This window comes from Zea mays, chromosome 6, assembly GCF_902167145.1.
Source record: "Zea mays cultivar B73 chromosome 6, Zm-B73-REFERENCE-NAM-5.0, whole genome shotgun sequence".
Classification (NCBI taxonomy): domain Eukaryota; kingdom Viridiplantae; phylum Streptophyta; class Magnoliopsida; order Poales; family Poaceae; genus Zea; species Zea mays.
In genome coordinates, this window is record NC_050101.1 from 160,022,651 (window position 1) to 160,040,310 (window position 17,660).

A 17,660-nucleotide genomic window follows, 5' to 3' on the forward strand; every position below is an offset into this window, starting at 1 on the left:
CTTCATTAGCCAAACGAAGTACATTCAAGACATACTCACAAAGTTTGGGATGAAGGATGCCAAGCCCATCAAGACACCCATGGGAACCAATGGGCATCTCGACCTTGACACGGGAGGTAAATCCGTAGATCAAAAGGTATATCGGTCGATGATAGTGTCGGGGACCATAATTAGGGGTACCCTCAAGGCTCCTAATTCTCAGCTGGTAACCCCCATCAGCATAAAGCTGCAAAGGCCTGATGGGCGCGATTAAGTCAGGGATCAGTCCATTCGAGGGACTCGATCACGCCTCGCCCGAGCCTAGCCTCGGACAAGAGCAGCCGACCCCGGAGGATTTCCGTCTCGCCCGAGGCCCCCCTCTAGAGGCGAACATATTTCCGGCTCACCCGAGGCCCTGCCTTCGCCAAGAAGCAACCCTGACTAAATCGCCGCACCGAACGACCAAATCGCAGGAGCATTTAATGCAAAGGTGGCCTGACACCTTTATCCTGACGCGCGCCCCCCAGCCGGCAGAGCCGAAGTGACCGCCGTCACTTCGCCGCTCCACTGACCGGCCTGACAGAAGGACAGTGCCGCCTGCGCCACTCCGACTGCGGTGCCACTTGACAGAGTGAGACTGACAGGCAGTCAGGCCCTGCCGAAGGCACCATAGGAAGCTCCGCTTCGCCCGACCCAGGGCTTGGACTCGGGCTCAGCCCCGGAAGACGGCGAACTCCGCTCCACCCGACCCAGGGCTCGGACACGGGCTAAGCCCCAGAAGACGGCAAACTCCGCTCCGCCCGACCTAGGGCTCGGACATGGGCTCAGCCCCGGAAGACGACGAACTCCGCTCCGCCCGACCCAGGGCTCGGACTTGGGCTCAGCCCCAGAAGACGACGAACTCCGCTCCGCCCGACCCAGGGCTCGGACTTGGGCTCAGCCCTAGAAGACGACGAACTCCGCTCCGCCCGACCCAGGGCTCAGACTTGGGCTCAGCCCCAGAAGACGACGAACTCCGCTCCGCCCGACCCAGGGCTCGGACTTGGGCTCAGCCCTAGAAGACGACGAACTCCGCCTCGCCCGACCCAGGGGCTCGGACTCGACCTCGGCCACGGAAGACAGACTCGACCTCGGCTTCGGAGGAGCTTCCACATCGCCCAACCTAGGGCGCAGACCAGCCACGTCAACAGGAGGCGCCATCATCACCCTACCCCGAGCTGACTCGGGCCGCAGGGAACAAGACCGGCGTCCCATCTGGCTCGCTCCGCCAGATAGGCAATGATGGCGCCCCGCATGCTCTGTGACGACGGCGGCTCTCAACCCCCTTACGGAAGCAAGAGGACGTCAGCAAGGACTCAACCGCTCCGACAGCTGTCCCTCCGCCAGGCTCCATCGCTCCTCCGACGGCCACGACATCACACCAGCTGGGTGCCAAAATCTCTCCGGCTGCCACAATGGCATGTACTTAGGGCGCTAGCTCTCCTCCGCTAGACACGTAGCACTCTGCTACACCCCCCCATTGTACACCTGGATCCTCTCCTTACGCCTATAAAAGGAAGGACCAGGGCCCTCTTAGAGAAGGTCGGCCGCGCGGGGACGAGGACGAGACAGGCGCTCGCTTGAAGCCGCTCGCTCCCTCTCCCGCGTGGTCGCTTGTAACCCCCTACTGCAAGCGCACCCGACCTGGGCGCGGGACGAACACGAAGGCCGCAGGATTCCCACCTCTCTCACGCCGGTCTCCGGCCGTCTCGCTCTCCCCCTTCGCGCTCGCCCTCGCGCTCGACCCATCTGGGCTGTGGCACGCGGCGACATTCACTCGTCGGCCCAGGGACCCCCCGGTCTTGAAACGCCGACAGTTGGCGCGCCAGGTAGGGGCCTGCTGCGTGTTGACGAACAGCTTCCCGTCAAGCTCCAGATGGGCAGTCTCCAGCAACCTCTCCAACCCGGGACGGTGCTCCGTTTCGGGAGTCTTGAGTTCATGTCCCTCGACGGCAGCTACGACATGATACTCCTTCCACCGCCGCGTGACAACGACAATGGCGGCCGACAGCCCGCCTGCCGGCGGCGGAATCGATGACGTCTTCCCCGCGTGGTGGAAGAACAACCTTCGAGCTCATCCCGCCCTCTTCCCCGCCGACGGAGGGGAAGGCAGGGCAACCAAGGCCAAGCAGGAGGCAGCGCCTCGTCGGCTGTCGAGCGAGTCGACAGCGCCGGCACCCCAACAGGGGGCGCACCGGGTATCGACTTCGCGCTTGAGACGAAGACGAGCGCCATCTCCCTGCGACACGCCAATCCCGAGCAAGCGGACGACGCCAGCGCTCTCGTGAAAAGCTTACTGGACGTCACCCTCGTACCTGAGACGACGGTGCAGTCAGTCCCCGACGTGACTTTATCGCCGCTCGTCGACCAAGAGGTACCGACCGATTCCCATCCCACATCATTTGGATTCAGCCTCAACCCGCCTAGCGACCCCGCTTTGGCGGGCGCTCTCGTAGAGGCGAGTCCAAACCCTCTGGGGTTTCGCATGCGGTCGTCTTGGGACCGGCTGACGGATGTCTCGACCTACGGGCCCTCTGGGTCCGAGGAAGACGACGAGCCCAACATCTGCTGGGATTTCTCTGGACTTGGCAACCCCAGTGCCATGCAGGACTTCATGACCGCATGTGACTACTGCCTCTCCGACTGTTCTGACGGTAGCCGCAGCCTCGGCGACGAGGACTGCGGCCCAAGCCGCGAATGTTTCCACGTTGATCTAGGAGGTCCCTCCGAAGGCAATCATCTCGGCATGCCGGAGGACGGTGATCTCCCTAGGCTGGTGCCCCGCGTTGACATCCTACGGGAGCTAGCTGTGGTCCCCGTTCAGGCGGGGGGCCATGACCCACAGCTCGAGCAAATCCGCGGGGTGCAGGCCAGGCTCGACGAGGGAGCAGGAGCGCTTGAGCCGATCCGCCGGGACGTCGGGCAGGCATGGGCGGGCCAACCCCCGGCCGGAGAACTACGTCATCTTCCCCAGGGCTTCCAGCACCGCGTCGCCGACAACGTCAGGGTCAGGCCACCACCCGCATCTAGTGGGGTCGACCAGAACCTGGCTGCAGCAGTGATGCTTCTCCGCGCGATGCCGGAGCCATCAACCACCGAGGGCCGGCGAATCCAGGGGGAGCTCAAGAATCTCCTGGAAGGCGCCACGGTCCGACGGGCCGAGAGCTCTACCTCCCGAAGGCAAGGGTACCCCTCGGAACCTCATGCCGCGACTTCTCGATTCATGCGGGAAGCCTCGGTCTACACCGGGCGCACGCGCAACACCGCGCCTGCGGCCCCGGGCCGCCTCGGCAACGAGCACCATCACCGCGACTGTCGGGCCCACCTCGACGAGAGGGTGCGCCGAGGCTACCACCCTAGGCGTGGGGGACGCTACAACAGCGGGGAGGATTGGAGTCCCTCGCCCGAACCACCCGGTCCGCAGGCCTTCAGCCGGGCCATCCGACGGGCACCGTTCCCGACCCGGTTCCGACCCCCGACTACTATCACAAAGTACTCGGGGGAGACGAGACCGGAACTGTGGCTCGCGGACTACCGTCTGGCCTGCCAACTGGGTGGAACGGACGATGACAACCTCATCATCCGCAACCTCCCCCTGTTCCTCTCCGACACCGCTCGCGCCTGGTTGGAGCACCTGCCTCCGGGGCAGATCTCCAACTGGGACGACCTAGTCCAAGCTTTCGCCGGCAATTTCCAAGGCACGTACGTGCGTCCCGGGAATTCCTGGGACCTCCGAAGCTGCCGACAACAGCCGGGAGAGTCTCTCCGGGACTACATCCGGCGATTCTCGAAGCAGCGCACCGAGCTACCCAACATCACCGACTCGGATGTCATCGGCGCGTTCCTCGCCGGCACCACCTGCCGCGACCTGGTGAGCAAGCTGGGTCGCAAGACCCCCACCAGGGCGAGCGAGCTGATGGACATCGCCACCAAGTTCGCCTCCGGCCAGGAGGCGGTCGAGGCTATCTTCTGAAAGGACAAGCAGCCCCAGGGCCGCCCATCGAAAGATGCTCCCGAGGCGTCGACTCAGCGCGGCGCCAAGAAGAAAGGCAAGAAGAAGTCGCAAGCGAAACGCGACGCCGCCGACGCGGACCTTGTCGCCGCCGCCGAGTACAAGAACCCTCGGAAACCCCCCGGAGGTGCCAACCTCTTCGACAAGATGCTCAAGGAGCCGTGCCCCTATCACCAGGGGCCCGTCAAGCACACCCTTGAGGAGTGCGTCATGCTTCGGCGCCACTTCCACAGGGCCGGGCCACCCGCGGAGGGTGGCAGGGCCCGCGACGACGACAAGAAGGAAGATCACCAAGCAGGAGAGTTCCCCGAGGTCTGCGACTGCTTCATGATCTACGGTGGGCAAGCGGTGAATGCCTCGGCTCGGCACCGCAAGCAAGAGCGCCGGGAGGTCTGCTCGGTGAAGGTGGCGGTGCCAGTCTACCTAGACTGGTCCGACAAGCCCATCACCTTCGACCAAGCCGACCACCCCGACCACGTGCCGAGCCAGGTGAAATACCCGCTCGTCGTTGACCCCGTCATCGGCGACGTCAGGCTCACCAAGGTCCTCATGGACGAAGGCAGCGGCCTCAACATCATCTACGCCGAGACCCTCGGGCTCCTGCGTGTCGATCTGTCCTCCGTCCGAGCAGGCGTTGTGCCCTTCCATGGGATCATTCCCGGGAAGCGCGTCCAGCCCCTCGGACAACTCGACCTTCCCGTCTGCTTCGGAACACCCTCCAACTTCCGAAGGGAGACCCTGACGTTCGAGGTGGTCGGGTTCCGAGGAACCTACCACGCGGTACTGGGAAGACCATGCTACGCGAAGTTCATGGCCGTCCCCAACTACACCTACCTGAAGCTCAAGATGCCGGGCCCCAACGGGGTCATCACCGTTGGCCCCACGTACAAACACGCGTTCGAATGCGACGTGGAGTGCGTGGAGTATGCCGAGGCCCTCGCCGAGTCCGAGGCCCTCATCGCCGACCTGGAAAGCCTCTCTAAGGAGGTGCCAGACGTGAAACGTCATGCCGGCAACTTCGAGCCAGTGGAGACGGTTAAGGCCGTCCCCCTCGACCCCAGCGACGACGCCTCCAAGCAGATCCGGATCGGCTCCGGGCTCGATCCCAAATAGGAAGCAGTGCTCGTTGACTTTCTCCGCGCGAACGCCGACGTCTTCGCGTGGAGTCCCTCGGACATGCCCGGCATACCGAGGGATGTCGCCGAGCACTCGCTGGACATTCGAGCCGGAGCCCGACCCGTCAAGCAGCCTCTGCGTCGATTCAACGAGGAGAAGCGTAGAGCCATAGGCGAGGAGATCCACAAGCTAATGGCGGCAGGGTTCATCAAAGAGGTATTCCATCCCGAATGGCTTGCCAACCCTGTGCTTGTGAGAGAGAAAGGGGGGAAATGGCGGATGTGTGTAGACTACACTGGTCTCAACAAAGCATGTCTGAAGGTTCCCTACCCTCTGCCTCGCATCGATCAAATCGTGGATTCCACTACTGGGTGTGAAACCCTGTCTTTCCTCGATGCCTATTCAGGGTATCATCAAATCAGGATGAAAGAGTCCGACCAGCTCGCGACTTCTTTCATCACACCCTTCGGCATGTACTGCTATGTCACCATGCCGTTCGGCTTGAGGAATGCGGGCGCGACGTACCAGCGGTGCATGAACCATGTGTTCGGCGAACACATTGGCCGCACGGTCGAGGCCTACGTCGATGACATCGTAGTCAAGACGGGGAAAGCTTCCGACCTCCTTTCCGACCTTGAAGCGACATTCTGATGTCTCAAGGCGAAAGGCGTCAAGCTCAATCCCGAGAAGTGTGTCTTCGGGGTGCCCCGAGGCTTGCTCTTGGGGTTCATCGTCTCCGAGCAGGGCATCGAAGCCAACCCGGAGAAGATCACAGCCATCACCAGCATGGGGCCCATCAAGGACTTGAAAGGCGTACAAAGGGTCATGGGATGTCTCGCGGCTCTGAGCCGCTTCATCTCACGCCTCGGCGAAAGAGGCCTACCTCTGTACCGCCTCTTAAGGAAGGCCGAGTGCTTCACTTGGACCCCTGAGGCCGAGGAAGCTCTCGGGAACCTGAAGGCGCTCCTCACAAAGGCGCCTATCTTGGTGCCTCCAGCTGCCGGAGAAGCCCTCTTGGTCTACGTCGCCGCGACCACTCAGGTGGTTAGCGCCGCGATTGTGGTCGAGAGGCAAGAAGAGGGGCATGCATTGCCCGTTCAGAGGCCAGTTTACTTCATCAGCGAGGTACTGTCCGAAACCAAGATCCGCTACCCACAAGTTCAGAAGCTGCTGTATGCAGTGATCCTGACATGGCGGAAGTTGCGACACTACTTCGAGTCTCATCCGGTAACTGTGGTGTCATCCTTCCCCCTGGGGGAGATCATCCAGTGCCGAGAGGCCTCGGGTAGGATTGCAAAGTGGGCGGTGGAAATCATGGGCGAGACAATCTCGTTCGCCCCTCGGAAGGCCATCAAGTCCTAGGTCTTGGCGGACTTTGTGGCCGAATGGGTCGACACCCAGCTACCGACGGCTCCGATCCAACCGGAGCTCTGGACCATGTTTTTCGACGGGTCGTTGATGAAGACGGGAGCCGGCGCAGGCCTACTCTTCATCTCGCCCCTCGGGAAACACATACGTTATGTGCTACGCCTCCATTTCCCGGCGTCCAACAATGTGGCTGAGTATGAGGCTCTGGTCAACGGGTTGCGGATCGCCATCGAGCTAGGGGTCCGGCGCCTCGACGCCCACGGTGACTCGCAGCTCGTCATCGACCAAGTCATGAAGAACTCCCACTGTCGCGACCCGAAGATGGAGGCCTACTGCGATGAGGTTCGGCGCTTGGAAGACAAGTTCTACGGGCTCGAGCTCAACCACATCGCTCGGCGCTACAACGAGACTGCGGACGAGCTGGCTAAAATAGCCTCGGGGCGAACAATGGTTCCCCCGGACGTCTTCTCCCGGGATCTGCATCAACCCTCCGTCAAGATCGACGACACGCCCGAGCCTGAGGCGCCCTCGGCCCAGTCCGAGGTACCCTCGGCCCAGCCCGAGGTATCCTCGGCACAGCCCGAGGCACCCTCAGCTCGGCCCGAGGTGCCCTCGGTTCAGCCCGAGGTACCCTCGGCCCCCGAGGGTGAGGCACTGCGTGTCGAGGAGGAGCGAAGCGGGGTCACGCCTGATCGAAACTGGCAGACCCCGTACCTGCAATATCTCCACCAAGGAGAGCTACCCCTCGACCGAGCCGAGGCTCGGTGGGTGGCGCGGCGCGCCAAGTCGTTCGTCTTGCTGGGCGATGAGAAGGAGCTCTACCACCGCAGCCCCTCTGGCATCCTCCAGCGATGCATCTCCGTCGCTGAAGGTCAGGAACTCCTGCGAGAGATACACTCGGGGGCTTGCGGCCATCACGCAGCGCCTCGAGCCCTTGTCGGGAATGCTTTCCGACAAGGCTTCTACTGGCCGACGGTGGTGGTCGACGCCACTGGAATTGTCCGCACCTGCGAAGGGTGTCAATTCTACGCGAGGCAGACCCACCTGCCTGCTCAGGCTCTGCAGACGATACCCATCACCTGGCCTTTCGCTGTGTGGGGTCTGGATCTCGTTGGCCCCTTGCAGAAGGCACCCGGGGGCTACACGCACCTGCTGGTCGCCATCGACAAATTCTCCAAGTGGATCGAGGTCCGACCTCTGAACAGCATCAGGTCCGAGCAGGCGGTGGCGTTCTTCACCAACATCATCCATCGCTTTGGGGTCCCGAACTCCATCATCACCGACAACGGCCCCTAGTTCACTGGCAGAAAGTTCTTGGACTTCTGCGAGGATCACCACATCCGGGTGGACTGGGTCGCCGTGGCTCATCCCATGTCAAATGGGCAAGTAGAGCGTGCCAACGGCATGATTCTACAAGGGCTCAAGCCTCAGATCTACAACGACCTCAACAAGTTCGGCAAGCGATGGATGAAGGAACTCCCCTCGGTGGTCTGGAGCCTGAGGACAACGCCGAGCCGAGCCACAGGCTTCACGCCGTTCTTCCTAGTCTACGGGGACGAGGCCGTCTTGCCCATAGACCTGGAATACGGCTCCCCGAGGACGAGGGCCTACAGCGATCAAAGCAACCAAGCTAGCCGAGAAGACTCGCTGGACCAGCTGGAAGAGGCTCGGGACAAGGCCTTACTACACTCGGCGCGGTACCAGCAGTCCCTGCGACGCTACCACGCCCGAGGGGTCCGGTCCCGAGACCTCCAGGTGGGCGACCTGGTGTTTCGGCTGCGACAAGACGCCCGAGGGAGGCACAAGCTCACGCCCCCCTGGGAGGGACCGTTCGTCATCGCCAAGGTTCTGAAGCCCGGAACGTACAAGCTGGCCAACAGTCAAGGCGAGGTCTACGGCAACGCTTGGAACATCCAACAGCTACGTCGCTTCTACCCTTAAGATGTTTTCAAGTTGTTCATATACCTCGCACCCACGCAAAGTTTAGTCATCAAGGAAGGGTCGGCCTCGCCTCGGCAAAGCCCGACCCTCCCTCGGGGGCTAAAAGGGGGGGGAACCCCCTCTGCGTCAAAATTTTCCTCGAAGAAAGATCTTTTCTGCCAGAATGTCTTTCGTGCTTTTTGACTACTTCGAAAAGTGGATCCTGAAAACGACGAAGTACACGTAAGCAGTCAAGGCTGACCGAGCTGAGGGACTCCTACGCCTCCGGGATACGGATACCTCACTCATCACCTTCTGTGATAAGTAACTCACGTTCGGATAAGTGATTCCGCGGACCGAACAAGTCTTCACGTTCGGAAGCTCTTCTGCCGAAGCGATCCATCGAGCCTTCTCGACTGCGTCGGTGACAGAGCCCCATGGACGGGTGAGAGTGCGCGTAAGCGGCAAGGCCGACCGAGCCGAGGGACTCCTACGCCTCCGGGATACGGATACCTCACTCATCACCTTCCGCGAGAAGCAACTCTCGCTCGCACAAACATCCCTGTTACCGACAAAAAAGTCCACATACTCGAAACAAGAGGAAAAGAGACGCAGCTTTACAACACAGCGAGGGTGTGTCTTGGCCTCGGCGGCCGCAGGAAACACACGCTACAAGACAATCCGATCCTGCAGGCTCGGGTCTTGACGCTGGAAGGGGGCAGCAGCACCCTCGGCATCGACGACACCTTCGGCGAGGTCCGACCTAGCCTCGGACGGCGACGCGGTCCGAGGATCTCCACTCTAAAGGACGACGTCATCGCCACGCCCGGGCAATCGCTGCCAGGGTCTTCTCCGGGATTCCGGCCCAAGCAGGCGGCTCGGCCGGTCACCCTGGGGCCTCGGCTAGCCGTCCTCCAAGGACGTCAACCCGACCCGAGGCCTCGGCTGGTCAACTTCAGCGTCGGTCCCGCTAACGGACGACCCGGCTAGGCTCCGGCCAACCAGGTTTCCTTTTCGAGCCAACTCTGCCCCTGTTCATGCTGATACCGCTACCCCTGGCCTCGGCTCATCGAAGAGCGGCCAAGGGGTCACTTTAACTAAGCTAGAGAAGCCTCGGACAACAAGGCCGACCGAGCCGAGGGACTCCTACGCCTCCGGGATACGGATACCTCACTCGTCACCTTTACACGGGGCGACTCACGCTTGGTGAAGCGGTTCAAACAACCAACATGCGAGTCTTAGTGCTCGAAAATGAGGAAAAAGACGGCTCCGTGCCAAAATTACATACATGTTCAGGCCTCGACAGCCACAATGAACAAAAACACTGGCATTCAAAGTGCCATTACAAACGGAACTCTGGTTCCGTCCCCGCGGGTATGAACAACCTCGAGCCTGCGGGGCGACGAACACCGGGGGACCCGCCAGCGACCTCTGCAGCAGTAGCCATGGTCCCAGGTCCCGCTCAAGGGACGCGAACCAGCTATTAAAGCCAAAGAGCGGGCCGCTCCCAAGCGCACCGGCAGGTCCTCGCTGTCGTCCTCGCCGCGAATGCAAGGAAGAGGGCGGAATGTTGCATCCTAGCTGGGCAGCAACAGTTCGCCTTCCCCGGCATGGCTGGAGGACATCTCCTCCGCAGAGCTGGAGGGTGTTTGCCACCACCAGAAGCTGGAAGAAGAGGTGGCCCGCCGGCCCACGCGGGAGGTAGAGCCCCAGCTCGCCTCGCTCCCCGCCCCAACAAGGATGACGAACACCCTCGACGCTGAGGGCGGGACCGAGATCACATCCCGGCTTGCCTCTCCCCATCCAGGGGCTGGAGGTCACCGTCTTGGGTGACCACCAGCGGAGGGGTGCAACCGGGCTGTGTGATGAAAATCCTTGAAGCCGAACGATGGCTGAAAGGTACCAACTCCCACGGAGTTGCGTTCCTCCAACGATGAGGCGGAAAGACGGCGGGTATCCCCCATCCGGGGGCTTGGAAGGTGGAAAGACACGATGCATAAGGGAGCGCGAAGACATGGTCGCCTTCCAAAGGGGGTCACCCTCCTTTTAAAGGCGACTCTCCCTACTTGCGCCCCCAACCGTCGCGGGCTGAGTCTTCTCCAACACACTCCAAGGTCCTCCCCTGCGGCGCGGGGGCTGGGTCCCACACGTCATGCAAACCGGCTCAGAGCAGAAGAAGCCAAACCGCCATGCGCGGTGCGCACAACCGCCCAGCGGTTACAAGTGACCCTCCACTTTTGCCTAGACCAACGGGCGAAAGGGGCAGGCAGCCATGCAGGCGGCATGCAACCGCGCCAAGTGGGCGCGCTTCTCCGACTCCCAACACGCCCAGCATGGAGGCCCAGGCCCACGCGTCATGCAACCGGCGCGCCGAATGCTTCGTGCATGCAACTGCACCGCCACTTGCGCCACCACCGCGCCTCCTCGACTGCGGAACCAATACCGCGACTCGAGGCGACCCAGCGCACGACCCAGCAGCGCCAGCCTGGCGCGGCGGTCAGTACGGCCAAAAATGGGCCGGCAGTAATGACGGTGGCAGGCGGGCAGGAGCAGCAGTCACGTCGTCAGCCAAGCTCACGTCCCATCCGGGGGCAGCGAGAGAACCCTCTCTCACGGCGTGAAGACAACGCGCTCGTGTTCCGTTCCTCGAACGGCTCGCGCATGCGCAATGGCCGCCCCGCCAACCACTCGCCCTGTCGCATTAACTCCGCGGCGGGACAGGTGGCGCCTCTGGCAGGAGAAGCGGGCGACGCTTCACCTTCGCCATAATGACCGCGTTAGTAAAGGTACGCCGCGTCGTTCGATTTCGTATCCTTTTCCTTTTTTCCTCTTTCTCTCTTGCAACAGGGACCGGGAAAGGGGGATACCCCGAAAAGGATCCTTCCCCGGGAAGGAACCAGGCTCCGAGCCTACCTACTGATCAGAGGTTCGAAGGCTGGCCCCCGGAAGGGTTCGACAGCCGCCTCAGATCGCGTGGGCCCTACACCCACTACTGGTCAAAGGTTCGAAGGCCGGCCCCTCGGAAGGGTTCCACGGCCGCCTCAGGCTACTCGGGCTCCGCGCCCATTACTGATCAGGGGTTCGAAGGCTGGCCCCCGAAGGGTTCACAGCCGCCTCAGACGCCGAGCGAGGGATGACCATGGGTACGTTCGATACATAACCAAGGCTCGGTCTGCGCTTCCGAGGTACCCTAGGACATTTCCGAGACCAGCGGGAACGATCTTGTAACGAAATCCCATCAGAGGGAGGCATCGAGCCCTCGGACCCCGTCGCCAGGGGACCGGGTCCGGCAGATCACCCGCAGGTACTTTTGGGCGTGCCTCTGGGCCCCTAGCCGACCCCTAACGAACGGGGCACGGACGTCCACTCGGATTACCCGCTTGCAGCTCACCGGAGACACCATGTTCGGCGCCCATCGAGGGCAACATGGCGCTTCCCCCCCCTCCTCCTTGCGGAAAGGCGACGGAGGGGCATATGTAAAAAAGCCGAGTCTGTCCCTGATCGCCCTCTCGCCCTGTGCAGAGGCTCGGGGGCTGCTCTCGCAAACCCGACTCCGGCCGAACCGTTGACAGCGTCAACATACCAGCCCGAGAACTTGGGACCCGACCGTACACCTGGGCTACGGCCAGCTCGCATGAGGGAACAACCAGACCAGCCGAAGCATTACGCGAGGCATTAAGACCTCGAAGGAGTGAAACCACTCCTCCGAGGCCTTGGGGGCTACACCCGGCGGGTGCGCTCGCGCGCACCCACCGGAACAAAACGCAACCGAGAAAGGCTGGTCCCCTTGCAAAAAAGTGCGACGAAAGCCTCCAAGCGAGTGCTAACACTCCCTTCGAGGCTCGGGGGCTACTGTCGGGGACCATAATTAGGGGTACCCTCAAGGCTCCTAATTCTCAGCTGGTAACCCCCATCAGCATAAAGCTGCAAAGGCCTGATGGGCGCGATTAAGTCAGGGATCAGTCCATTCGAGGGACTCGATCATGCCTCGCCCGAGCCTAGCCTCGAACAAGGGCAGCCGACCCCAGAGGATTTCCGTCTCGCCCGAGGCCCCCCTCCAGCGGCGAACATATTTTCGGCTCGCCCGAGGCCCTGCCTTCGCCAAGAAGCAACCCTGACTAAATCGCCGCACCGACCGACCAAATCGCAGGAGCATTTAATGCAAAGGTGGCCTGACACCTTTATCCTGACGCGCGCCCCCCAGCCGGCAGAGCCGAAGTGACCGCCGTCACTTCGCCGCTCCACTGACCGGTCTGACAGAAGGACAGCGCCGCCTGCGCCACTCCGACTGCGGTGCCACTTGACAGAGTGAGACTGACAGGCAGTCAGGCCCTGCCGAAGGCACCATAGGAAGCTCCGCTTTGCCCGACCCAGGGCTTGGACTCGGGCTCAGCCCCGGAAGACGGCGAACTCCGCTCTGCCCGACCCAGGGCTCGGACATGGGCTAAGCCCCGGAAGATGGCGAACTCCGCTCCGCCCGACCCAGGGCTCGGACACGGGCTCAGCCCTAGAAGACGACGAACTCCGCTCCGCCCGACCCAGGGCTCGGACTTGGGCTCAGCCCCAGAAGACGACAAACTCCGCTCCGCCCGACCCAGGGCTCGGACTTGGGCTCAGCCCTAGAAGACGACGAACTCCGCTCCGCCCGACCCAGGGCTCGGACTTGGGCTCAGCCCTAGAAGACGACGAACTCCGCTCCGCCCGACCTAGGGCTCGGACTTGGGCTCAGCCCTAGAAGACGACGAACTCCGCCTCGCCCGACCCAGGGGCTCGGACTCGACCTCGGCCACGGAAGACAGTCTCGACCTCGGCTTCGGAGGAGCTTCCACATCGCCCAACCTAGGGCGCAGACCAGCCACGTCAACAGGAGGCGCCATCATCACCCTACCCCGAGCTAACTTGGGCCACAGGGAACAAGACCGGCGTCCCATCTGGCTCGCTCCGCCAGATAGGCAATGATGGCGCCCCGAATGCTCTGTGACGACGGCGGCTCTCAGCCCCCTTACGGAAGCAAGAGGACGTCAGCAAGGACTCAACCGCTCCGACAGTTGTCCCTCCGCCAGGCTCCATCGCTCCTCCGACGGCCACGACATCACACCAGCTGGGTGCCAAAATCTCTCCGGCTGCCACAACGGCATGTACTTAGGGCGCTAGCTCTCCTCCGCTAGACACGTAGCACTCTGCTACACCCCCCCCCCATTGTACACCTGGATCCTCTCCTTACGCCTATAAAAGGAAGGACCAGGGCCCTCTTAGAGAAGGTTGGTCACGCGGGGACGAGGACGAGACAGGCGCTCGCTTGAAGCCGCTCGCTCCCTCTCCCGCGTGGACGCTTGTAACCCCCTACTGCAAGCGCACCCGACCTGGGCGCGGGACGAACACGAAGGCCGCGGGATTCCCACCTCTCTCACGCTGGTCTCCGGCCGCCTCGCTCTCCCCCCTTCGCGCTCGCCCTCGCGCTCGACCCATCTGGGCTGGGGCACGCGGCGACATTCACTCGTCGGCCCAGCGACCCTCGGTCTCGAAACGCCGACAGATAGGTTCTTTACTCTATTTATGTGCATGTCGACTGGATATTATGCTTTCGTATGCATGTGTGCAAGATTCCAAGCCGATCCTAAGGAAGTTCACCTTAGGGCCGTGAAACGAATCTTGAGATATTTAGTTTATACTCCTAAGTTTGGCCTTTGGTACCCCTGGGGATCCACATTTGATTTAATTGGTTATTCCGATGCTGATTGGGCAGGGTGTAAAATTAATAGAAAGAGCACATCAGGGACTTGCCAGTTCTTGGGAAGATCTCTGGTGTCTTGGTCTTCAAAGAAGCAAAATTATGTGGCTCTTTCTACCGTCGAAGCTGAGTATATTGCCGCAGGCCATTGTTGCGCGCAATTGCTTTGGATGAGGCAAACCCTTAGGGATTATGGTTACAAATTAACCAAAGTTCCTCTTCTATGTGATAATGAGAGTGCAATCCGCATGGCGGATAATCCCGTTGAGCATAGTCGCACTAAACACATAGCCATTCGGTATCATTTTTTAAGGGATCACCAACAAAAGGGGGATATCGAGATTGCATATGTTAACACCGAACAACAATTAGTCGATATCTTTACCAAGCCATTAGATGAGCAAACTTTTACCAAACTTAGGCATGAGCTAAATATTCTTGATTCTAGGAATTTTGATTGATATTTTGCACACATAGTTCATTTATATACCTTTGATCATATCTCTTTCTTTGCTATGACTAATGTGGTTTTCAAGTGCATTTCATGCTAAGTCATAGATTGAAAGGAAAATGGAGTCTTCAGCGAAGACAAGGCTTCCACTCCACTCCATCGCATTATCCATCCTTCGTCGTCACTCCACAACGCTCTCCAATTTGGTATAATCTTCACTCATATATTATTTACCATAGGGGGAGAAAGTAGTTAAAAGGGCTTATATTTCACTCACAAGTATCCGTTTTTGGCGATTCATACCAAAGGGGGAGAAAGTATTAGCCCAAAGCAAAAGGACCGCACCACCACCAATTTCACAAATGTAGTCTTTCAAATATGGATTAAGAAAAGATTTTAGTATGTTTTTCAATTGGTACCTTACTTATTGATATAATTTCAAATTGGTATACCCTCTTCAAAATTAATATCAAAACCCTCTTGAACATTAAGAGGAGGATTTCATTAAGGGGGAGTTTTGTTTAGTCAAAGAAAAAGCATTTGAAACAGGGGGAGAAAATTTCAAATCTTGAAAATGCTTCTCATTCATATACCTTTGACTATTTATAAAAGATTTTGAAAAAGAATTTCCAAAAACATTGCAAAACAAAACAAGTGGTGCAAGTGTGGTCCAAAATTTTAAATAAGAAGAAAGCCATCCATGCATATCTAGTAGAAATGATTATTGGTTTCATTCCAAGCAACCTTTGCACTTACATTATGCAAACTAGTTCAATTCTGCACTTTTATATTTGCATTGGTTTGTGTTGGCATCAACCACCAAAAAGGGGGAGATTGAAAGGGAAATAGACTTACACCTTTTCCTAATTGATTTTGGTGGTTGAATTGCCCAACACAAATAATTGGACTAACTAGTTTGCTCTAGACTATAAGTTTTACAGGTGCCAAAGGTTCACAATAAACCAATAAAAAGACCAAGAAAGGGGTCAAACAAAGAGAGCAAAAGACAACCGAAGTGTGCCCTGGTCTGGCGCACCGGACTGTCCGGTGCACCAGGGAACTCAACTCCGAACTGCTCACCTTCGGGAATTCTGGGAGCCGCTCCGCTATAATTCACCGGACTGTCCGGTGTGCCAGCGGAGCAACGGCTACTTCGCGCCAACGGTCGTCTGTAGAGAGCAGTTAATGCGCTACAGTGCGGGTAGAAGTCAGAGCAGAGCCAGAAGGCGCACCGGACAGTCTACAGGACCTGTCCGGTGCACCACCGGACTGTCCGGTGGCCCAGAAGACAGAAGCTCCAACGGTCGAACCTTAACGGTCGGGTGACGTGGCTGGCGCACCGGACTATCCGGTGTGCCATGCGACAGCAGCCACCACCAAACGGCTAGTTTGGTGGTTGGGGCTATAAATATCTCCAACCACCCACCATTCATTGCATCTAAGTTTTCAGCTTTCAAACACCTTACAAGAGCTATAGCATTCAATACAAGACACAATCAAAGAGATCGAATCCTCTCCCAAGTCCAAAGATCATTACAATCAAATAGTGACTCGTGAGAGAGAGACTTGTGTTCATTTGAGCTCTTGCGCTTGGATTGCTTTTCTTCTTCATTCTTTCTTGATTTCAACTCAATTGTAACCAAGGCAAGAGACACCAATTGTGTGGTGGTCCTTGTGGGGACTTAGTGTCCCGTTTGATTGAGAAGAGAAGCTCACTCGGTCTAAGTGACCGTTTGAGAGAGGGAAAGGGTTGAAAGAGACTCGGTCTTTGTGACCACCTCAACGGGGAGTAGGTTTGCAAGAACCGAACCTTAGTAAAACAAATCACCGTGTCATCCGCCTTATTTGCTTGTGATTTATTTTTACCCTCTCTTTCGAACTCGTTTATATTTCTAACGCTAACCTCCGCTTGTAGTTGTGCTTAAAGTTTGTAAAATTCAGATTCGCCCTATTCACCCCCCCCCCTCTAGGCAACTTTCAATTATGCAGGCTCATACCGTTGGACCAGGGATGGTGAAGGTCGAATGTTGGGACTTCACGGAAGAAGTCGGATGTCTAGCTACGGTGGTTGACACATGGGGACACCAGTAGGTGCAAGGATATAGCGAAACAGATCATGTCGTCGGCAAGAGGACAAATGGAACACATGTTCATCATGTAGGGAACATGTATGGAGTTGGCTACCTACAACAATTTGGTGGTTGATCCTTAAAACAATACAGCGACAATTTTGTCGATTTGGCATCAAAATCGGATAGCTGGTTCTATAGGGAATCCGAGGTGGCACGTGAAAACCATCACATAGGTTGCATCAAGTGAAGCAAATCCGCGAAGGAAGCATGTCCATCAGATCATTAAATTAAGAGTTGGACTATTATGCCTCTAGCTAAGTGGTTTGCTCTAAATATCTAGGGGTAGTTAGGCAATGTGAAATCCTCCTCTATAAATAAGAAGAGGGCTACTCCCAACCAACCATATCTCTAGTTTTGTTTTTTATTCTTAGTTTTCCGCCATGGATCCATTAGGGAGATCCTCAGATATTTTAGACAACCGTTTAGTATTTGTATTTTTGAATTCGAGAAGCTTGGCCCTAACCATGGTGGTTCCTCTGTGGTTTACCCGTACGCAAATTTGGTTACTTTGAAGTTTTTTCTTCTCTTCCGGTCACTTTTTATTTAAGATTTTGAGTGATTTTTTAAATCCTGGTTCATGGAGACATTTGGGATGGATTGGTATGGACTAATTCATCTTGAGCACAAGTTTCCAGTAGTTTAAACCATTTTCTGAAAACTATAATTCGGTTTTGTAATTCTCAATCTGATTTTGAAGGTTTGATCTTTTAGAGTTCAATTTTTTTGAAAAAAACTTTGGATCCACCCTATTATAATGTGGTCAAAATTTCATCTTGGCCTATAGGAGTTATACCAAGAGGCACTATCGCGCACGGGGAGCGGCACTGTCGCACATTCCAGAGAAACCTCAAAATTGGCCTCATTTGGGGTTTTGAGTATCTATTTATTGATCTAGTTGTTTTCTTTGATGCA